Here is a 25127-nt window from a genome sequence, read left to right on the forward strand (position 1 = left end):
TGCGCCACCCTTTTAGCCCTGACCCTGCCACTAGGTCTTCTTTCTGCAACAGCTACATGTTGTGTGCAGTTGCCTGCAGAGAAATTCAATGTGTGAGCATCTATGCGTGTGTGGGAGCTCTGTGTGACTGCATGGCAGTAGGTGCTTGTGCATTTGAATTTTTCTGCAGACAGCTGCACACAACTGGGAGAAGACCCATCAGTCAGGGCATGGCTATCATCTGCCATCAGCGTGGATGGACCCTACAAGTGAGTAACTTGAGAATAGGGCTTTTGTGCCTAGTTTAAGTGTAGTAAGGTGTAGTGCTGAAATCTATTGCCTTGGGAGTTCCTGTTGATAGGAAAAAGGCAGGACACAAAAATCTACATGTTTGCTATTCTACTTTAACAATGTGAAGCATATGCTGCAGATTTTTTATTTGAACAATGGATGTATGTGTGTGTGTGTGTTTTCCGATCACATTTTTAAAAAAATGTTATTGTGAGGAAAACATGATGGTGCAGTTGCAATGGAAAACTGGCATGGTGGCTAATTGTAGCACAGAAAACAAAAAATTGTGAGGTATAAAAGGAGACTTGTTGGGCAAATGTTTATATACAACCTGCTGGACTTGGAGAAGTGTGATAAGAGCCAAAGTTACCCCGTATTTCTGAGACCATGTGATTGATAGACATAGGCTCGAGGCGAGCAAGAGACATACACAGTGAAATTTGCCCAGTGACTTCAGGAGTAGCAGAGCACCACATCCTGTTTTTTCAGCTTATTTTATATAGCATCCTGTTATTAACCACAAACTTTTTTCCAGTAGCCTGCTTTGTCCTAGACAATGTGCCTCTGTGGTTATGCAGAGTATATTTGCCATGCTTGTTTTTTTTGTACCATATAGCCTGTGTGGTTAGCAAAGTGCTAAGTTCTTATCTATGCAAAGAACTGTCTCCATGGATACCATGTGACGTGTCTATGAGGCAGAGACCACTATGCAAAGTTATAATGTAAAAGGTATAAAAGTGACTGGCTTCTTCTCTCCGGGGCTTCAGTCTGTTCTGCGACTGGGGTCTTAGTTCTGAACTAATAAACTGCTGCTACTTTACTCCCTGTCGAATGGCTGTTATTTGCAGTACCTAGAAAAAGATCCCAAAGGGAATATTTTCTCTTACAACAGAAGGATGTGATCAGACCTCTCCTATGCACTCTCTGCAGGGCAGACTGGGAGCTGAGATGCAAGAGGTAGTGTAGGAAGGCCAGATTCAAACGAGGACATGGATCCTGTACCATTAATAACAACAGCAACAATATTTAATATATTGCCATCAATGCACAATGTGCATAAAGTAACATGTAAAAAAGAATAGGCCCCTGCCTTCAGGATTTTTCAATCTGTATTTTGACAGGCAGACAAGAGAGAGAAGGAAGGAAGAGGCAAGAGTAAAAAGGGTGAAGCCAGGGTTGCCAGAAGAGGGGTAAGGGGGCATTACTGTACAGGGCCCAGAGCTGGCAGGGGACCCCAGACTAAGGCTGCATTCAGGCATGGGGCTTATTGAGTTTGTGTTACTGATTGTAATGGTAGGGCTTCTGTCCCAATTTCTAACATTCCTTTCTCACCGCGGTACCTGTTACATTACCGAATTGTGGTTTTTTGACATATACTGTCATGTCACACTAAATTTCATTCACACCAGTGGACATGGTGTGACACAACATTGAAAAGTTGTTAGACATGTTGCTACTCCCCCACCCTTTCTGCACATGTACACTTCTGTTCTTACTTTTTTCCCTCCAAGGAACCCAAGGCAGCTTACACGATCCTCCTCCTCTTCCTCTCCATTTTATCTTTACAACAACCCTGTAAGGTAGGTTAGACTAAGTCACTGACTTGCCCAAAGTCACCCATTGAGTTTCATGGCTGAGCAGGGACTAGAACCTAGATTTCCCCTGTCTAACACACTGACCACTACTCCACAGTGACCCCACATACACTACAAGCCCAAGGTCCTCAGTGCAGAGCCTAAAGACACCACAGAGACCTACCAGAGCACCCTCCAGGTCTCTGCTCCCTTCATTGAACAATTATAAATTATAATGGCCACCTATCTCCTAACTCTCACTGACATAGTTTTCTTAGGCTCTCTACCACTATAGTTGGCCACAGAATCAGAAATGGGCATTACCAGCAACAAGAGAGCAGTTAAAATTGTTCCCTTTCTTCTCCAATGAGGACACTAATTAGAACTGAGAGAACAGTTCTAATTGGACAGGGCCAGCAAAGAGAAGAAAGAGAATAGTTCTAACTGGAGAATAACTATCAGCAGGAGAGCATGTCGATTCTGAGAGGAGTGGAGACAACCAGGGAGCCCCTGTACCTGTGCCTCAGTAGAAGAAGGAAAGGCAGTTACTGTGAGGGAAGAACAATGGAGGATCTAGGCCAGGTGCTGGGAGAGGAAGAAAAAATAGAGAACCCAGGGCCTGCGTGGGGGGAAAGGGTGTGCATGTGCATATGGGTTATGTGTTTTATTTAGAGGTGATTTGGGGAAATGATTTGCCCTCTGTGAAATGGACGTTATGTTGGAGCAGAAAACTGTGGATTCAAAGGAGTGGTTTTATGTTTTGGGGCTCATATGCCCCACCTCAGCCTTTTACTTGGGCAAATTACTTGGCTTTCGGCCTTCTGTGAAATGAATGTTTTGTTTGCAGTAGTAAATATTGGGATTATTCACACTCCTATGGCAGCCATTTTGTGACTGGCCCTGCCTATGGCAATCCTTTGTGGCAGTGTCCACAACATAGGGATGGAAGAAACGGTCAATTTCGCTTCTCTCATTTCCTCCTTTTCCCAATCTTAAATTCAGTTCTCCAGGTTTCTCCAATCATTTCATGACAATTCATCAGCATTTTAGTGTGAATTTCTCCTAATAAACACATTTTTGTATGCAGTTTTGACTATTGCTTGACTATTTGCAAGCAATTTCTCCTAATAGAATGCATTTTTTATGTTACTGCATCACAACATTTGGATGAATGCATATTTCAAAGGATGGCTGTGGTTTGGTTCTCATACTGTTTCAGAAAGTGCAAGTTTGATAGATTTGGATTTAAAAGAGAACTGAATTGAATTTCGCCCCCATCCCTACCCCAAAGTCAAGATGACTTAAGAAAAATACCACTCCTGAAGAAGTAATGAAGTTTGTCTGTGAAAATAAACTCACAGTCTTCCAAACGTTTTTATAGCTCTACGGATTCATTTTACTTTTCCAGTTGCCATAGCTAGTCAGGAACATAGTTTCTCAAAGTTAAAATTGATAAAAACATATCTGCGTTCAACAATGGTGCAAGAGAGACTTGTTGGATTTGCCACAATGTTAATACAACAAGAAAGAGCAGGAAAACTAAATCTAAAAGAACTAGTGACTGCATTTTCAAAACTTAAAGCAAGGAAAGTAAGCTTTAAGAGCACATAATGTTTTTGATTGGGAGTATTTTGTAATTATGGGTTAAAATTCATTGAAAAGTATTCTTAGTTATTTCTACATTGGATGTGGTGGTAATGGCAGATAAACAGGATAGCATAATGGGTGATTTTGGATTTGTAATAATAAAAATTATAATTAACACATGTTTAATGCATTTTTGTTTGAAATAGGACTGAAATAACATCTAGCTGTTATGTACCAATCTATTGTGAAAAAGGCATTTCTCTGTTGTATCTGTTCATGGAAACATTAGTTGGACAGATGGATGGATGGACAAACCGAATAATTATGCTTCTGTTTAAATAAATACACTTTCATAGGGTCACCATAAGTCGTAATTGACTTGAAGGCATATAACAACAATAAAAAACATTAACAGAATATAGGGGCAAAATGTTTCCCAGGTTACCAAAAGCTGCAGTCTGGATCTGCTCTTGGGGTTTAGGGGTAGGGGTACTGATTTAGGGTTGCTAGGTCTCCAGTTTTTGCTCAGATACTCCAGATTTTTGGGGTCCTCTCTGGGTCTCTGGATGAGTCACCCCAATCTCCGGACTCTCAGCTTTCATTTTTTTAAAAAAATGCTATGTGGTTTGGTTCAAGAGATATACACCAAAACATCAGCCGCCCCTGTCAAATGAGCTCGTAGGTGGCTGCTCTAACCCTCCCTACCTGAAGTCAGGTATGTGATTCACAAGGGATTTGTTGACTGCCAGGCAATAGCTAGAACCTATTGCAAGTTGAGAAAACTGTTGCCTTTTCCTGCTTGTCTGAAAATCTCATAAAATTCAGTAAGTTTATAGCTTTCAGCAGTAGCAAAAGTCCCTTTCTCTCTGTGTGCAGGAGATCTAGAACAAAAGATCACATCATATTCTTGGTAGGCATGCATAGTAAACAATTTCAGTTTGATTATAATAAAAGTGTACGTGCAGGGTTTTTTAAATTACTTGCAAAAATAGCATATTATACATTTTATCTTTCAAAGAATCTTTGAACAGAAATGTTTAAAAAGTGTGCATGCAATGCAGCTCATGATGCCATTACAATGTGGTAGATGTTTCTAATTATGAAGAGTCAAACAAATTTAAATTTTCCTGGGCTGTTGAAGAGGGCAGTTTATTTGTATAATTCATAGCCTGTTTTGAAAACCTTCCCAATATGAAGCTTTAATCCAGTACTTGCTTTTCTGGGGGTAAAGCTGCAATCCTAATCCCACATACCCAGAGTAAACCCCATTAAATTCAATGGGCCTGGTAGCAAATCAGCAACCAGTGCAGTTTTCAGAGCAGAGGTATTATGTGCTGATAGGATCTCACTCATGTCAGCAATCGTGCCACAGCATTCTGCACTAACCTCAGGTCAGGTTGTGCTGTGTGGGGATTTCTGTGACCTTGGCTGACTGGCTGCCAGGATTTTTTTAGTTTTAGTTTTTGGTTAGGAATTCTGACTGGTTGTAGGATGCTGAGTTTTCTGCCTTACTCATAGGAATCTTGTTGTGGTTGGTATGGTATTGCATTTAGGAAATCATCACTGTCTTTTCTTTTTCTATTTGCATTTCATTTACCTTTAATTTCACTCCCGTACATCCATAGAAGCAACTACAGTGGTTCCATGCATTCAGCTCAACCCCGTTAAATCCACTGATGATGCACCTTGTTGTTTGCATGATGTTTGCATAATGGTTTCTTTACCGAATAGTGGTAAAAGAGCATTGGCATACTGGAAAGTGTGGCTGCAATTGCTGCTGTTCCCAGGCTACTGCCTGTAATGGTACATCATGACATGAGTGTTTTCTCTCTGTCAATTATTACTCACTGGAATTAGATTGGCAGTCAAAGTGAGTTTATAGCAGCCCATGTGGTAGGCAGAAAAGAATAGAGGATCTTTTTACTCTTACTCATTTCTCAAACCACTTTCTGAAGGGTCAAGTTTGTAAAGAAGTTTGGAGCAGCCATGTTAAAAGGCAGGGGTCTGACATTCCAGGCAGGGGGTTGGCAACTCTGCTTGGATATGGATATTTTTGTAGAGGTTCCCTAGACAAGCCTTACCAACAGCACAATCCTCACTATATCTACTTAGAAGTAACTCCTATTGAGTTCTATGGGTCTTAGTCCCTTTGTAAGTGAATTGTATTTAGAATTGTAGCCTTCAGGGGCATTCATCTTTACACCTGAGTGTTCCTATCTAACACCTCCACAACACTAGGCTCCCTTCTTCCTACAGTGTCCTTCTGGTGACTGGCCTGGCCTGAGGGCACTTAAACCCTTCTTGCCAGAAGCAAGTAGGCTAGATTAAATGTTCTCTATCCAGGCTCTCTAAGCAGATTAGAAGGAATGATTCCATCATTCAGCTGAACCTGGCAACCCCATCTTTAAGTTAAGATTTCTATCTTAATTTCCAATCAGAGAAATGTTTTTGTTGGAATGGTATGCTCCAAGCAACTGTGGTTGATGCTTAATGTATCATGCTTAATGACATCACTAGGGCCCAGCCCATGACATCACTAGGGCCCACCCCTGTGACATCACTACAGCCTGCCCCTGAAATCTCAGAGTTTGGGATTCTTCTGACTTGGCAACCCTACTTCGATTGCATCATTTGCCTAGGGCCCCAATTGCTGGCAGCTAGTTTAGGGCTGTCTCTGATTCCATGGTAGAAAAGTGATTGTTGGTTAGAGAGAAATCCAGGATTTTAGTGTGCCCAGAGAGCTGGGCCAGGTGTGCCTTTGGTCTCATCTAGCAGGGCTCTTCTTATGCTCTTACTGTAGCTGAAACAGGGCAGTAGCACATCCATGCAAACAGTAGCAGTAAAAACAGGAGTCCATGAGTTTTCTAAATCAGATTAAATTTCATGCATACAAACATGTTTTCTGAGTATGTAAATGTTAAAAAAAATCACTCAACGAATGCAAATAAGTCCATCATTAGTATATCCATATTGCATGTGAATGTGTTGTGGTTGAGAGAGCATGGGTTATGTTAGCCCTGCAGAGTGGCCCACGGTTATATTCATAATGCTCTTACAATATACTGCTTGCTTTTTAAGAAGATCATCTTAAATTTATGGAAGCATGGGCATTTGAACACTGATTGCTGTAAATTTCTTTTGACTCCCATACCATGGCTAGTGTTGTATTGAATGTAGGTTTGTCAGCCTAAGAACATCTGTAAGATCTATATTAACATAGCTATCTAACAACTTGTGCAACTCAACTTCTTTGTATGGTTAGAGTTAGTACTGAGGAAGACCAGGGCTCTTAACTGTGTGTGGCAATTGGTTAATCCAGATTGGTTAATCCAGTGGGAAATGTCACCTGTTGACATTCTCTCTGTTAGATATTTTATTACTTATATGTGGCCCCTGATTTTTTTCCCCTGGAGGTCAATGGCCCGTTGAGGGGAGGAGGTTTCCAGGCCCAATCACATAGTTACCAAATTAAAGAGGTCCAAACAGGGAAAAGAAATCACCTGACCTGGTCCTACTCTTCCCCACTATGGTGAGATGAACTTTTCCTAAATTCTAAACTATCCTATGCAAATTTGTGTTCTCTTTTGCAGGTAGGGTGGAGGCACCAATCTACACAGTGTAATTGCCCCAGAAAGATCCATTGGCACCCCGGGTGTAGTTAATGATACATATAGTTTAATATGAAAGTTTCAATAGGGCTTACTGCCAATTAAGTGTACCTAGTACTGCAGTCTTGAGCTTTGGTTTGATTGAGTGAGGGGTTAAGCCAGGCCTGGAGAGCTTCAGGCCTTGAGGCCATATGCAGCTCTCTGTGTCTCTCTATGTGGCCTGTGGGACTCTTCCTGGTCCACACCACTCACTGGCCCTGCTCTTTGCCTTCTATGACAACTTTTGTCTGATTGGAATGTGAGCAAGAGGCTCTGATAATGTCTTCTGGTTGCCTGGATGGCAAGGTAGGTAGGGGTGTGTGTGGGGGGGTAGGGGTAGAAACCTCTGACTTTTGTAGGGCTGGAACACAGCCTACTATACAAAAAAGGTAAGAATCACATTCATTTTTCTGCCCACCATTGACCCTGCCTACCATGGGCATGTGGCCTCTTGAAGATTCCCACAAGAGGCAATGATGGCCACCAACTTGGATGGCTTTAAAAGAGGATTAGGTAAATACATGGAGTATAAGGCAATCAGTGGCTACTAGTCATGATGTCTATGCTCTGCCTCCATGGTTGGAGGCAGCATACTTCTGAATATCAGTTGCTGGAAACTGCAGGATCGAAGAGTGCTCTTTGCTTTCAGGTGCTCCTTGTGGGCTTCCCATAGGTGTCTGGTTGGCTGTGAAAACAGGGTGCTGGGCTAGATGGGCAATTAGCCTGATCCAGCAGGCTCTTCTTATGCTCTTACATTCCCCATGAGGGGAATGTGGCCCTTGGGCTAAAAAGGATTCCTCATCCTTGCAGTAAGCCAAACTCTTTCTGAAACAAGGATTTGAAGGAAGAGAGGTATGAAAAATGGCCAACATAATGCCAATCTTTAAAAAGGGATTCAGGGGGGATCCCGGAAATTGCAGGCCAGTTAGCTTAACGTCTGTCCTGGGACAACTGGTAGAACCAAGCATGTAGAAGAACAAGCCTTGCTGAAGCAGAGCCAACGTATCTTGTCGCACCAACCTATAGGAGTTCTTTGAGAGTGTCAACAAGCATATAGAGTTGACAATAGTGTACTTGGACTTTCAAACAGGTTTTGACAAGGTTTGATCAAAGACTCCTGAGTAAGCTTAGCAGTCATGAAATAAGAAAAGATGTCCTCTTGAGGATCAGGAACTGGTTAAGCAGCAGGAAGCAGAGAGTAGGAATAAATGGGCAGTTCTCCCAATGGAATGCTGTAGAAAGTGGAGTCCCCCAAGGATCAGTATTGGGACCTGTGCTTTTTAACTTGTTCAGAAATGATCTAGAGTTAGGGGTGAGTAGTGAAGTGACCAAGAGCCAGTGTGGTGTAGTGGTTAAGGTGTTGGACTACGACTTGGGAGACCAGGGTACGAATCCCCACACAACCATGAAGCTCACTGGGTGACCTTGGGCAAGTCACTGCCTCTCAGCCTCAGAGGAAGGCAATGGTAAACCACCTCTGAATACCACTTACCATGAAAACCCTATTCATAGGGTCGCCATAACTTGAAGGCAGTCCATTTCTATTTCATTTTCAGTAAAGTGACCAAGTTTGCTGATGATACTAAATTGTTTAGGGTTGTTAAAACAAATGAGTTTGTAAACAGTCTCAAAATGACTTCTCCAAACTGAGTGAATGGTGGGTAAAATGACGAATACAGTTTAATGTGAGCAAGTGTAAAGTGATGCATGTCGGGACAAAATATCTTAATTTCACATATAGGCTCATGGGGTCTGAATGGGCAGGGACTGACAGACTTTGGGATAGTAGTGGATAGCTCAATGAAGATGTCAGCCCAGCGTGCAACAGCTGTGAAAAAGGCAAATCTCATGCTTGGGGTCTTTAGGGAAAGTATTGAAAATAAACCTGCTGATATCATAATGCCATTATACAAATGCATGGTGCAACTGCAGGGAGGAAGGGCGGGATATAAATGGAAGAATAAATAAATAAACAATAAACTGCATTTGGAATACTGTGTACAGGTCTGGTTGCCTCACCTCAAAAAGGATACTGTAGAGTTGGGTCCAAAAAAGGGCAACCAAGTTGGTCAAGCGGATTGAGTGATTCCCCTGTGAGGAAAGCTTACAGCATTTAGTTCAGAGAAAAGGCAAGCAAGGGGTGACATGATAGAAGTGTATGAAATTATGCATGGCGTGGAAAGAGTAGACAGAGAGAAGTTTCTCTCCCTCATAACAGTAGAACTTGTGGACACCAGATGAAGCTGAATGCTGGAAGATTCAGGACAGATACAAGAAAGTATTTCTTCACACAGGACATACTTAAGCTATGGAACTTGCTCCCAGAGGAGGTAGTGATGACCACCAGCTAGGACGGCTTTAAAAGAGGATTTGACCAATTCAGCTATGCTGTGCCTCCAGAACTGGGCTCTTCTTATGAACTTAGAAGTGGCACCATGTAGGGGCAAAATGGATGAAAATGGATTTCAGCATGTCCAGTTTTTCTCACTACTTTTCTACACAGCTATGAAATGTCCAGGAGTTTTCCCTCCTCTTCATTTGGTCAGCCTGCAGAGAACATTGTAGCATTCCTCCATGTTCCTTTCTTGAGATCCACTATTTCCTTTTCCCTTCCCCAATAGGGAGTTGGAAATCTTATATAAACAGGCAAGTTACCGATTCCTGTAGAGCTGGAATGGTGAACCTGTGGCCCTCCAGATGTTGCAGGACTCCAATTCCCATAATCCCCGATCTTTGGCTATGCTGGCTGGGGCTGTTTAGAGTTGTAACGCAACTCCTGCAGGGCCAAAGATTTCCCATCCCTTCTGTAGAGATTAAAAGGTTCATATGTTGCTGCCCTAGGCTCCTTCTGGGAGGAAGGGTGGGATATAAATTTAATAATAAATAAAAATAATAAATATGGAGGGAATATACTTGCTCAGAGAAAATAGTGAAAGAGATTGAGCCATAGTTCAGTGGTTAGTTGTGCACATGCTTTGGGGGAGGAGGGCATATCTCCATAGTGGAGCACATGGCTTTGCAAGAAAAAGATCCCAGTTGAACCCCTTGGATCTCTAGTTAAAAACGTGTGCAGAATCTTTGGCCCTCCAGAACTACAACTTCCATCAGCCCAAGGAAACCTGATCAATGGCCAGGGATGATGGGAGTTGTCGTTCAGCAACATCTGGAGCACTAAATGTTCCATACACCTGCCACAAGACTATTAAACTTGGCATCTCGTACCAAAGCAAGGAAAGGCGTCTCTGCCTGAAATTCTGAAGAACTGCTCTAGAGACAATACTGGGCAAGATAGACAAATGGTGACTCATATGAAACACCTTCTATTTTTAGTGAAAGGTTTCAGAAGTAGCCGTGAAGAGGAAAGGAGCTGATCTCATATGAGAGACTTGAAATTATATGATGGCTACTTGCTACTTATTTGATGTGCTCTGCTTGGCTTATTACAGTGACCTTTCTGGGACTGTCACTACTGTTATGTTGTGTAGATTCTACAGTGCAGAAGAGCTAACAGAGCAATACTGCAAGTTAGTACTAACAATGTTGATGGCAATGTTTGATGGCAATGTGATGAACAGTTTATACTGTTCATTCTCTTCTGCTCAGCCTACTTTTTAAATGCTAATAACTAATTTATATCCTGCTCCTCCTCCCAGCAGGAGCCCAGGACCCATAATCGGTCAAGGTCTAGATTCTGTTATTAGATCTTCTAAATTCTATTACTCGTTCCCTGAATGATTAGCAATTCACAGATCAAAGGATATGCAGTGATATTGAGCATGTCTTGAGGACAGATAGCAGTGGGGTAGGAGGAAGCATTAATGAGTTCAATTTTCACTGAATGATTTCAGTAGAGTCTGTATGTGGTGAGCGGTGTGTGTGTGTGTCTGGGATAGGACATGAGAAGAAAACTGGAAGACCTGGAACTTAGGACTGTATGTGCACTCGCATGGCTAAGGATCCAGTTAATGTGATAGAGGCAGGATATAAATTTAATAAATCTGTGCTCATGTGTGTACTTTCATTATCTTACCTCGTGTGTGCAGGGAACATTTTGCACACACTACCCTTTACCTATAATTAGGAATGTTATGATGCCATCTCAATTTGAAATTTAGTGTTTCTTCCAGAGTCCAAGGTAATGTCACATAATTCATTTGCGACAATCTGTTTATTTTTTAAAATAATAATATTTTAAAGGCACTTTTCTGGGCAAGCGGTATACAGCATTTTAACCCCCCCCCCCAAATGGGTGAACAATAAAACAAAATAGTATAATCTAGCCAATAAAATAGTCTCACACCTTGGTATTGCTACCCTTTTTAATGCTTCCAGGATCATTTATAAAAATAAATCTATTACCAAAAAAAATCGTAATTTTGTTTTCTTGTACTTGTTGCATGGGGGAATTGTGGCTAAATTGTCAGTCATGGCTGAGGATGTTTAGGTGAAAGAATGAATCTTTTGAGAATTATTGGAGCCTGTTGTGAGAACAAAACAAGGAACATGCTAGCACTGAGTTGCAGGCCCAGAGAGAGAGAGAGAGAGAATGAACTTATATAGGAAACTAAAAATGTTAGGTATAAAAATGTGTGAAGTTCTCTTGAAAAGAAAACAGTAGATGGAGTTGTACAGAAAAGGACAGTTAGATACAAGCTGTTGGAGCTGTTTTATCTTAGAAAAATGACAATTTTGAGGTGGTAGGGATGTATTATTGTCTAAAATGTACAGTAGGGCCCCGCTTCACGGCGTTCCGTTTTCCGGCGTTCCGCTGATGTGGCGACTTTCAATAAGGGGAAACTCCCCATTTTAAAGCCGATTTTGTGCTTTTGCGGCATTTTCGCACGACGCGACCCATTATAGTCAATGGGTTCCGCTTTACGGCAATTTCCGCTTTACGGCAGGGGCCTGGTCCCTAACCCGCCATATAAGCGGGGCCCTACTGTAGCTATGAGTCTGTCTGTCTACATCTGTATTCTTTTTTTCTCATTCTGGGTAATTTTTTATTCTTCCTTCTTCCCAGGTTTTCTTTTATTCAAGCTCCTGCAAAAGCCTGCCAGCTTTTACATATTACTAAAATTGGTTATTTTTGTCTCTGCCTACTGTCAACAGATTGGTTTTTTCCTCAGTGTATGCACACTTCAGCAGCTTCAAATGGAGTGAGGTCATCCCCCGCTGTATACATCAGAGAGGGGGCAGGGATGTCTTTACCATGCACATGACCTGTTTGGTTTCCCTGCCTCTGCAACCACCCTGGAACTCCTATTTACGAAGTGGTCATCTGGGCAAGCATGGTCATCTGCGCATGTGCAACAGCTGTCTCAAACGTACACATCTGGTTTACCCACAAAGGGAATGTGGCTTAGGTTTTCCAGTCAGACTGAAGCTGGTTTGAGGTATCAAACAGCAGTATTTCCAAAGAAACAACAGAATCGATATAGATAGTAGCTAACATTGTATATATGCAATGAGAACACACTCAATGCAGAAAAAATGTGTACGCTGCCTTATTCTTTCCCAGCTTCTCTGTTTTCTTTCTTTGTAGTTTCCTTCTTTCCCAGCTTGACCTCTCTTCCATTTTTAAATTGTTTTATATATGTTTTTGTTGTATTATTATGGGATCCTATGGTATATATTTGTATTTTTGTTGTCCACCGCCCAGAGAGCTATGCTAGTGGGGCGGTATAAAAAATTAACAAATAATAATAATAATAATAATAAATATGCTGCCCATTTGGTCCTCCCCCCTCCGGCTATCTTATTTTGCCCAAGGCTGTTTAGTCATAAAGGAAACCAAACTTAGGATCCACCCTCACCATGTTCTCTTGTTTCGAGCTAAGATTGCAGCCTCTTTCCTAACCTTTATGAGAAACAACATTAGCAGCCTGTGTTAACAGCACTAACTACATTAGCAGTATCAGTGGAGATATTCCTATGGGAATGAACGAATAACCGTCCATTTCTGAATCATGCCAGTGGAGGGGATTTCTAGTACTCTGTTTGTGGCTCCAATACCTTTCCCACTTGCAAATGATATCTAAATTAGATCTATATTGTATGCTTTTACCCTGTAGAAATCCTCTTTGTGGAAAGGCATGGTATTCGTTTAACTTATAGTGCAATCCTATGTATTGTTACTCAAAAGTTAATCCACTGAGCACCCTTGGTATTGCACCTTAAGAGACCTACTGGCAATCTGATGTGATTTTTCTTTATCTGTACAACACATTTTGTGTGGTAGGCAGAGGTTAGTTGATCTGAAGAGTTGCACCACAGTGGAGGCCACAGGGGTCAAAGCATCCATTTCCCATGCTGCCTCTCTTCATCCACAGGTCAGGCAGCTGACTTTGGGCCAGATTTCCCCACTGTGTGCTCTTGCTCCCAACGGCAGGCACACCACCCCGGCACAAGAAAGACTCTGCTCAATGTAGGTCTGACTAAGATCCAGACCAATGCAGTGAAGGCTGGGAAGGGGGGTCATAGGGCCCAGTCACTGCAGAACTTGGGAGCCATTGCTGCCCCTCTTCACTCAGAGGACAGATGGTTAGGGTTGGGCCACAGCTCCCCAGCGCATGCTCTCATTCCCAATGTAATCACCTGTTTGGGGTGAGACAAGCAGCTCCTGTATGTCAAATGCCTGATCTCTCTGGGGAGGGACCTCATCTTGCTTCTGGCAAGGGCTTCAGCGCTTCAGGGCCTCAGAGCACAGAAAGTGCAGGATTCTGTGGCTCTTAGCCAGAGGGAAGGTGCCCCCGGCAGGTCTACATCCTTCTCTCGCTAGGGATGGCAAATCTGTCAATTTCGGTTTCTCATTTTTCAAGTCTTAAATTCAGTTTTCAATATTTCCAGGAACATGCTGTTCGGTGATATAGATCCTTACAGATTCTCCCACTGCTATACATGACGGAGAGTCGCGATGCTGGGAATGGAGAGTACTGAGCGAGCTTGTGTGTGTGTGTGTTTGAATCTTTGCTAAAGATTCTACCTTCCCTGCAAATTAGTCAGACAGAGACTTTAAGCTTTAAAATAAGAAATAACTACTTTATTCTGGAAGTACATGCTTGATAGGAAAGCGTCCTATATCTAGCTAACTAGCTAAGTTGGAGCAGCAAACACTGAGCCCAGTGTCTGCCCTCATGCTTGGAGGAGAGGGACAGACAAAGGAATATGTCTGCTCCCCTCTCAAGAGAAAGAAGAAGAGTGGAAGGAGGGAAGGAACTGGGATCAACATCCTATGCATATCAGTCTAGCAGGAAGGAAGAGACAGCAAGAGATCAAAGGACAGGCATAGCCTAGCAACCAAGAGGTCTCCTCTCTAGCTACCCTTTTTAACCCCATGCAGCCTCAACCCAAGTTGGAGTTGAACCACATATATTCCAACAATACATGGGGGAAAGTTGAGAGGGTCTCCTGGATTTAGTTTCACAACCTGTCCTCCTTTTACGTAATTGTCTTTTTACCTTCTCTTTTTCCTACAGTTGATTGTTCATTCACGTACAGTCAGATTTACATGCAATGCATAGTGATGTGGGTTTTATTTTATAGTTCTGTTGGGATTTTGAGGGGTTGCCTGGTACTTCCAGTGGTTTGGGGAATGGTAGGTGAGTCCTACAGGAGGAAGCAACTTTGTATGGCTCTGCCTGAGGGCTGCAGTAGATGCTGCCATCCCAAAGGTGTTTAATGGCCTTTAGCAGCCTCAATGGACAGAAATTCACAGGTAAGATATTAAAACAAGATTGCAAAAAAAGAGAGAAATAAACAATTTAGCAGTATTAATATTTATTTTATTTATTTATTTAATTAAGCTTATATACCACCCGACTAGCAACAGCTCTCTGGGTGGTGAACATTAAAAATATCCAACAGTACTGCAAAAATGGACAATTAATAATAATTATAAAATACTCTGGGTATTATCATCTGAAGGAATAAAAGCTTTTCTCCTCACTAAAGCTAGTTTAATATACTTGCAGCCTGATATGACACATAATAGTTCCTGCTAATAAAAACACAATTTTCTTCATCAAGGTACCATCACTGATATTAACAAGAATGGGACTGAGATATGACATTTTGAATCTGAGTATAATGAGCATTCTAGAAAAAAATCAATCAAATCCTCCGTCTTCCCACAACCAGCAGGGCAGCCTCTGTTCAGATTGGGATTGCCTTAATGGCAACCTTCATCAACTGTAAGGTGTTTAGCCTACATTTGATTAAAAGCCCTTTAAGGGCATATGGGCTGTTGAAGGCTAAATATGGGGGCAATGTCCCAGGATGAACAGCAAAGATTTTATATAATGTGTTAGAGAGACATTTGGACACTAATGTGGTGGTCACCTAGAAATCCACATCAGCTACGCACCTTGCACATTCCAGATGGGCGCCACTATAACCCTTTGTCATCAGGTGAGCCACAGAAAAGCCCAATTTGGAGATTATCCCATTAATTTTGGAAGCCCAGGATTCTGGCCCCATATCCTCATATGCCATTATGATAAGGGGAAAGTCCTGTTGGAAAATTATTTTTAGCCAGTAGTAAATGGCGGCTTTTTGGGCTAAGGTTTTCACCGAACAGCAGGCTGACTCCATGCGTACAATAGCCTTAGGAGAAGATCTAGGGATGTTCCAATTCCAGAGCTGAGGTATCTGAATATGCCCATATAGCAGCCCCATACAACAACTGGGATAATAGTTTAGTCTTATAAAGCTCGAGAAGGGGCATTGTTCATCTACCTCCTAATTTGGCTCCATAACAAAAATTGGCACTGTCATCCGCTGTTAATACAGCAGCTTTCAGGTGGGTGGATCAGGATCCAGAATTTTTAAATGTCGTTTCCAGGTATTGCTAAGAGTTAACGTACTTCTCTCACTGATTGTGCAACTGCCATCTATAATACTGTCTTCTCCTGAAAACCATTATTTTAGTTTTAGTTTTTTAGTTGACATTCAAAAGTCCCTTAACATAATATACACCCAGAGCTCTCAGAGTCTACACATTCCCACTTGTGTATATGAAAGAAGGATAGCATCATCAGTATATAGTAAGATAAAAACATCCTTACATCTCAAATGAAGAGAACAGAACTGCACTCCTGATAGAGAGGGGACTATATCATTAAGATACAAATTAAATAAGAGGGGTGCTAACAAGCAACCCTGGCATACTCCCTTATTAACTGGGACAGGTTCTGAGAGGCTGACACATAAGCTACAATTGTTATTCACTAATAGGCAAAAACTGACTCTGGAACAATTGAGCATGCTCTGTTGCCAAGTTAACCAGAGGAAGTGTTATTTTGACCTTAAGAAGGTGTGGTCATTAGGAAACTGTGTGATTGATCCTTTCCCTTCAGTGTGAATGGAAAACAGCGATTGGAAGGTAGGAAGTGTGAGACTTGGAAATCTAATGTGATGGCAAAAGCTTCGGCTTTAATACGAAGTTTAGCTCCCATGTGAATGAGCCCTGTATTTGATCATTAAGTGTCCCAATAGAAAACAGTGATCAATTATAGATCTACCAGGGTGAAAGCCCACTTGCTCCTCAGCCAAAAGATTTTCTGAAGCCATCCAACCTTTCAGCTTATCCAGGAGATGTCTTGCATAGAGTTTGCTAACCACATATAATAGATGTATTGGCTGGTAATTCTTTGGGTTGGTTCTTGAACTTTTCTTATGGATAGGTACTACAATCACCATTGACAAGTCATCAGGAAAGCTCCCAGTTCTATCAATTAGTATAAACAAGGCAGTGAAGAAAGCTGACTTATCTGCCACCATTGCGTCCACAAGTAGCCATCCAGCAAAGCTTTTCCAAGTAGTGAATTTGTCATCTGGCCAAGAGAGCACCTTGAGGCCTGCTATAACAACCTTGTGAAGCATTTCAAGGACAAAATTGCTCAAATGAGGACAGAGTTGGATGTCATAGTTAGAGCAAGTCCAATGAAGAAGTGCAGTCAACCACCTCCCCTCTAGAACTCTAGAACCATCTGGGCTTCTGAGAGCTAGCCATAGGAGATTGACTGGGTGGGTCCAGGGAGTGATTAATGCTTCACTGGAGGAGGGGGAGGTACCATCTGCCTTGAAGGAGGCAGTTGTGTGTCCCCTCCTTAAGATCACCTCCTTGGACCCAGAAGTGTTAAACAACTATCATCCAGTGGCAAATATATCCTTTTTGGGCAAGGTCCTCAAGAAGGTGGGGACAGTCAAGCTTTAAGCATGCTTAGAGGAAACTGATTACTTGTATCTGTTCCAATCTGGCTTCAGGCCTGGCCATGGCACTGAAACAGCCTTGGTCACCCTGGTTGATGACATCTGTCAGGAGATAGACAGGGAGAATGCGACCCTGCTCGTTCTTCTTGATCTGTCAGAGACTTTTAATACTGTTAACCATGGTATCCTTCTGGAGCATCTTTGGAAGGTGGAGGTTGGGGGCACGGTGCCTCAGTGGTTCCACTCATACCCACAGCTTGGAAAAGTTACTTTTTTGAACTACAACTCCCATCAGCCCAATCCAGTGACCATGCTGTCTGGAGCTTATGGGAGTTGTAGTTCAAAAAAGTAACTTTTCCAAGCTCTGCTCATACCTCCAGAGGAGCTTCCAAAAAGGAGGCTATGGGAGGCTATTGTTTGGCACCATGGGAACTCTCCTTTGGTGTTCTGCAGGCTTCCATCTTGTTCCCATGGTATTCAATATCTATATGAAGCCGCTGGGAGCTGTCTTCAGGAGATTTAGAGTGAGTTGCCATCAAAATGCAGATGACACCCAGCTCCACCTCTCTATCCCATCTGAATCAAGAGAGGAAGTTGAGTTGTTGGACCATTGCTTGGAGGTGGTGATGGGCTGGGTGTGGGCCAATCACCTGAGGCTGTATCCTGAAAAGGCAAAGGTGCTACATGTCCAGAATTCTCATGTTCAGGAGGTGGGGAGACGGCCTGTTCTGGATAGAGTGGCACTCCCCTGGACGGAGCAGGTCCACAGCTAGAAGTGACTTTTTCCATTTCCGGCTAGTTTGCCAGTGTTGGCCCCTTTTAGACAGAGATGACTTGGCAACAGTCCTCCATGCTCCGGTCATTTTCAGAATGGATCGTTGCAATGTGCTGTACAATGGGGCTGTACAAAGAAACTTCAGCTGGTCCAAAATGTAGCAGCTACATTACTGGCTCAGGTTCCCTTTAGAACTCATATAATCCCTGTTTTAAAACTGCTGCATTGGTTGCCAAATCATTTCCAGGCCCAGTTTAAGGTCCTCACAATGTTTAAAGCCTTCAGTGGCTTAGGCTGCAATCCCATACATGTCTACTCAGACGTACGCTCCATTGGGTTCAGTGGAACTTGCTCTCAGGTGAGGCTGTATTGGATTGCAGTCTTAGGTCTCAAATATCTGAAAGGCCACCTCCATCCCTACAGACCCCCTTGAGATCAGCAGAAGGTAGTTCCATCCCCCTGGAAGCTCAGAGGGGTGGGTGGGAGAGGGCTTTGTCTGTGGCAGCCGCTAAGTTGTGAAACTCCCTCCCCACTGGGGTGATTTTGGCAATTTCACTGTATAGTTTTCAGCGAATGTCAAAGATGCACCTCTTTGCCCTGGCCTTTGACACCTGAGACATATATATTTTAAGGCCCACCCTATTTTTTGTGATGTGATTTTTAGGTTGTTTTTAATGTTTTTTATGTTGTATTTTGAAATGGTTGTAACCCACCCTTTGGGTGAAGAATGGGTAATAAAATTAAATACTACTGCTGCTGCTGTTGTTGTTGTTGCTGCTGCTGTTGTTGTTGCTGCTGCTGTTGTTGTTGTTGCTGCTGCTGCTGCTACTACTACTACTAATAATAATAATCAGGAATAGTAGTTGTAGTAGTAGTAGTGTTTCCAGACCTTGAAACCACCTCCACACAGGGCCTCCAACTTGTTAGGATCAGCTTCAACTTATTGGCCCTCATCCGGCCCACTGTTATGTCCAGTCACTGAATCAGGATGGCCACAATGTTCTAACAAAGAAATGGAACTGGGTGTTATCAGCATACTGACACCGCACTCCAAATCCCCTAATGACCCCTCTCAATGGCTTCATACAGATATCAAACATTTTGGGAACCTAATGGAATGCTGCTGCTTAACCCCACAGCTTAGCAGTTAGGGTGATGAGGTACAGGGACCCACACTACCCTCAGAAACCAACCCTGAAGGTAGAAGGAGAACCACTATAGGACAATGTCCCCACTCCCAACCCATAGAGCTGGTGCAGCAAGATACCATGCCAATAGTATCAAAAGCCACTGAGAGATCAAGCAAAAGCAACAGGTTTGCACACACCACATCCCTCTCCTGATAATGAAAATCCATCAGAGCAATCCAGGCCAATTCAGTACTGAGTCTGAGCCTTAATCCAGATTGGAAAGGATCCGTATAATTGGATTCACCAAGACAGGTGCTATTTTAAATTTAGTTTATGACATATAATTTTTTGGGGATCTAAGTAAATGAGAGGGGAAATCAACATATATCAAGTGACAGAAACCTGCGAGCTCTTAATGGGATTGACGATATCAAGCAACTCTATGAATTTGTTCCTATACTCAGACCTGTAGTAAAATAAAATTACACAATAAGTAACTTGTTGTTAAACATTTTTTGTTGTTTATCCCTACCATCTGCCAGCATATATCCTAGCCATTAGACACCTGTGCATTTGGTGCTGAGGGGGGCCCATCTGTTTGAACTGTGGTTATTACTGTGTTCAAAGCACTTGACATATCTTTGCTGCCTGGGAGATAACCAGAGTGGAAAGAAAATCAGGTTGCTTTCAGGGAGTGGGGGAAAAGAACAAAACGGTGTACACTTTACTCATTCATGTCTTGAGGGTTCATATGTGAAATTGTGCTATGCTCCTTGTTAATGGTAGTTTCAGAGAAGGAGCTATTTTAACCAATGAGTACTCCTATCAGCCTAGCTTTGATTATTAGTTTCTATCTTTACAGCACCTCCTTAATTAGTAAGCTGTAAAGTATTGATCTTGGCTTGCCTTTCTCACTCTAGAATTATTTTCAGTGTGACACATTACAACCTGTGTGTGTGCACGTGCATGTACATAATATATGACTATTTTGCTCTTCCCCGCCTCTTTAGATAGAGGAGTGGAGAAGACTGTGCAGGGAAATAATACATATATATGGATATATTGCATTGCTCTTGTCGTGGTGAAGCCTTTGACGTTGGCTGAACTACTGGCATGGTGGCATGGAAAGTTTAGCTGTTTAGGGGACTTCCCAGGAGGATCCCTCCACCTGTGCAGCCTCTGAGACTGCTCCCGTCTTGGATGAAACTTTTTCAGTTTTAAATCCAGTCAGAAGGGTCTTTTTTGACTGGGGATAATTTCTTCCGGATAAGGAAGAAACGTGAGATTTCCCAAACAGCTCTGTTGTGATTGTTGGAGACTGGAACTCGTCAGAATTGTCTGTGAAAGAAGGTCTTCCAGCAGCTCGGATGGAGCGAGGATTTCCAGCTAGCTCAGCTGAAAAAGTGACCCGTTTTTTTTTCTTTAAAGAAAAACGGCCTAACAGGCAAGTATTCTCCTGTCTACACTTATTACTTTCTTATCTACACAGCTAAAGAGATTTGTCAAGGAATCAGCAATTAAGAAAACCTGAGTGAGCCAAAACTTTCCTTTTCTTTTACTCACAGAACTAAGGGGGAAGAAAGTAAAAATAGCCTATCTTTTTTATTGCAAAAAGCTGACATGGAAAATAGCATTATAAAGATTACAATGGATGAGGGTTTTCTTTTTGATTTATAAGACTTTTGTGTAATATATGTCTGGGACTATTTTTTCTGATCTACTTTTTTTTTTTTGACGAATCTGCTCATTTTTTCTGCTACTAGTTATTTGGACGCTGTGAACTAAAGCTGTTTTTGCACTTCTGGGCATATAAGAGATAAGGGCTGTCTAGAGTGTGACGCCAGTTGGTTTGAAAGATTAACTCCTTTGTAACTGGATAAAGAAATAAACTGCTCTTTGCTTGGGACATTGAAAATTGAAGGAGTTTTATTCCTTTGGCTTTAAGAATGACAATTAAGAAGATTATGGATGTACAAGAAGGGACTTTATCTTTAGACATGTTTCAGAAAATAATGAATGGGATTAACTCAATAAAACAAGAACTGAGAAATAATAGTCAAGCGTTGAGAATTGAATTTGACGAAATGAGACAGGAGCTGAAAGAAATTCAGGATTCTATGAGAAAGGAGAATAAAGATGGATCTGGAAAACCAAAAAAGGATGAAAGAGAAATTAAAGGCAAGGTTCAAACTATGGAGATTGGATTAAATATGGATATGGAAAAATATTTGGATTTCCTGGCTGTGATGGATCCTGGAGACAAATATTACGGTTTGGAACTCAGCGCTGTCCCTGAAGGAATTGAAGAGATTGGAGATAAAGATATTATCGGTTCAAAAAAATTCCTGGACTGGAAGGATTTGATGGAACTTGAAATGGAGAAAGCTAACAGAATTAATCCCTGTTTTGTGTCAATGGAAAAATCTTCAAGAGATGTGCTAGTGTATCATATAAAAAAGAGGAACAGAGATGCGGCTTTGCAACAACACTTCATTGATACGTTCGGAACTGATGGCAAGAAAATATCTGTGAAAAAGGAAATTCCTATCAGACTCTTATTATATGACTATGACAGCAAGATTATTGGGCGCGTAAAGATGGAAGATGGAAGATGGAACCAATACAGATAATGGAAGAAGAGCGATTTGAAATTACTGGATTTAGTAGACTTGATGAGTTGGATTAATTGACATGTTTATCTAGAAAAAAAATTGATGGACATATATCTCAAGGAGTGGAAACTTCTCTTTGACTTTTTGTGGAAGAATAAAATGATATGATGTTAATGAGATTTGTAACCAATTAAGATAACCGTTGGAGGAAGGTGATTTTATAATCTATCAAGATACAGGCTTGTTATATATTATAGACTTATAGGTGAACTACGACAAATCGGAAGTCAATTTTTTATTTTTTATTTTTTATATATATATATTTTTCTCTTTTTATTGTATTAGTTATGGATTTGTGTTTTTTCTTTTTGTATTGTTTTGGTTTTGAAAATTTGAATAAAAATTAATTGAAAAAAAAAAGAAAGTTTAGCTGTTTAGGGAACAAAGCAGGTTGCAGTTCAGCTTCTGCAAGGGAAGGGAAGGAAGAATTGTGCATCTGGCTGCGATAAAAAACCTCTTACAGAGCCAGGCTGAGGATTCAGAAGAGGTCCTAAGATGCAGTGGAGCTATGACACAGGGAGGTCAATGGCAGGGAAGATGCAGTAGTTGGCAACAACCTGAGAGTGGAATTTGCACGAAGGAGAAGGAGGGTTGCAGAAGAAGGCAGAGGAGAGGAGCTACTGAGAAGAGTGAGGCCTCTGAAGAAACTTCACAATGGTGCCATTCAGACATTACTATGTATAGGCTAGAGTCCTTGGGTCCCTAGAGGTTGTTGGACTAAACTCCCACCTTCTTTGGCCTTTGGCTAAGCTGGCTGGAGTTGATGTCAGTTGTACTCTGACAACATCTGGGGACCCAAGGTTGAAGAACACTGGGCTAGAAGGTAGTGGGATTATACCTGCAAGTGCTATGCACGTTTGGCTTAATATCCAAAAGAGCCTATGTTTCTTTGTACACACATAGGCTATGTCAGACATTGCTCTGAATGTGCACAGGGTGTGGGGTCTGTGGTTGTGAACCCTCTTCCCTAGCCTCCCTCAACACACTATGAAACTCTGGTTGACAGGTGTAAACTACAGGACCAAGCAGATTTTTTGTTTGGGGAACAACTGTATTTGAGTAAATTCTCTCAAGCTGTTACAATAATACCTCAGTTAACAAAGTAGATGTGTTCCTGGAAATTACTTCAACAGAAACTTTGGTACCCGAGGTAGGAATAACATGGAATGAATGATAGGTTCCTACACCCACTCATAGATAGTGGGGGCAACTTCAAAAGGGGCTTTAAAGGTACCCACTCACTCCCCCTCCTTTCCCCTCCTCTCCTTCTCCTCCTCTAAATCTATTGGATCCTTCCCTCCCCAGCTCTGGGAGAAAGCAAGAGATCTCTTTAATGCAAAGCAAACACACAGGGCTGTCAGTTTCATCCTAGCAAAGCAAAGGTGCAGGCTTGACCTTTTATCCAAACCAAAGCAAAGACACAGACTGGTCAGTTTCACCTTAAAGCAAAGGCAGGGGCTTGAAAGTTTATCCATAGGGAACAAAGCTAGTCAGTTTCATCTTTAAGAAGGCCTTCTTGAAAAGGAGTTCCTGGAGGATTCCTTAACTGAGGTATTACTATACTTACAAATGTGTATATTGTTATTGTCCCCCATCCAAATCTGACACCCTCTTTTGCTTCTCTGTGGGATTGAATATCCAAGGACCTTTCTGCCATGGCAGGATTCTGGGTACTGCAAGCTCCTATGCATTCATATTAGGGATGGACGAATCTGTCCATTTTGGCTTCTCTCAGTTTCTAATTTTTCTAGTCTTAAATTCAATTCTCCACATTCTGCATCAGTTTGCTTATAAAAAGTCCTCATGAAAATTCAGCAGTATTTTTGTGCACATTTCTCCTAATATACACATTTTACATGCAAGTTTGCCTGATGTACTTGTATTATAATGCCTTTTATATGTTAATTTCACAAATATATGCATGTTTATGCACATGTTCCCCTAATATGCACATTCTTGTACACATCATTTGGTTGGAGAACTGCATCACAAAATGGGGAGAAGTGCAAATTTCAACCAATAGCTGTGTTTTGGTTTGCACAAGTTCACATTAAAATTCTAACCAAACTGCATTTTGCAACATACTGTGATCAGTCTGATTTTACATCAAACCGCAGTTTCAGATTCAACTGTTAATGCGCCCAAAATAGAACTAGAGCATAACCTCCAGTTTCAAACATAAAAGGCTGTCTTCACCATCATATCACATTGACCAATAAAAAGGCTTTGAAATTAATAAAAATAAATTTGACACAGATTTCTAGGATGACTAATGAGAGAAATAAAATGTTCTAGGTTAGATTCTCTGTAGAAACAGTTGTAACAGAAAATAAGCAAAGTAAGAAGAACACCAACAAACATACAAAAATGTAATTCTCCATCTTTGGAGATGGCTGGTGTTGCCACAACTCACCATATGCTCAGAGGCACATGTAACCAAATCTTCCAAGCTACACAGGAAGTGGATTGGACTGTGAAAGACCAACCCAAATGGTGTTTGCATTTTGACAAATTTGTAGGGCAGTACAATATCTCAGAGAGGAGGTCAGGTCTCCAGCTCCCCTGGTGCATTCACTATAGCTGCCCAATTTCCCTGCTTTTAAAAGTTTGATAGAAATATCTGTGGGCTATAGGTATGTTCTTAAACCGTAAGGGGTTTTTTTTGCCTGTTAGTGAATCTACTATTGATTTACAATGCATTGTGTGAGACTGCTTCCAGGATAATTTTTGTCTGTTTGAATGTGTGTTCTCAGAATGCCCTGTAAACCCTGATCTCAATGAGAGAACTTGGATTTGGCAACAAAAATAACATTTGATGAAAAAAAAATCACTCATAAGATTTGCAGGTGTGGAGCCCTAGGCATCTCTTACAAGTTCTGAGCCTCTAAACCTCCCATTTGACAGTCTCAGACTCCACTGCCCAACATTTAATGTTTTGCATTTTTTGCACACTTTAGTTCTGTGTGCTGTTGCCAAATATGCAAATGAATCTAATGAAGTGCTAAGGGTCAAATGCAGCTTGTTGATTTTTTAAAAAATCACAGTGTAGCTGGTCAGAAAATAAGCGTGTATAACTTGTGCATGTGTTTTATTTATTTATTGTATTTATATACCGCCCCATAGCCGAAGCTCTCTGGGTGGTTTACAATAAGTAAAAACATTAAAAACAAATATACAAATTTAAAAACACATCTTTTAAATACAATTCAAAACATGTTAAACAAACAAAAAACCCTGATGAAGTTGTATTCCTCATTAGTTTT

This window comes from Rhineura floridana, chromosome 7 (assembly GCF_030035675.1).
Source record: "Rhineura floridana isolate rRhiFlo1 chromosome 7, rRhiFlo1.hap2, whole genome shotgun sequence".
Taxonomy (NCBI): Eukaryota; Metazoa; Chordata; class Lepidosauria; order Squamata; family Rhineuridae; genus Rhineura; species Rhineura floridana.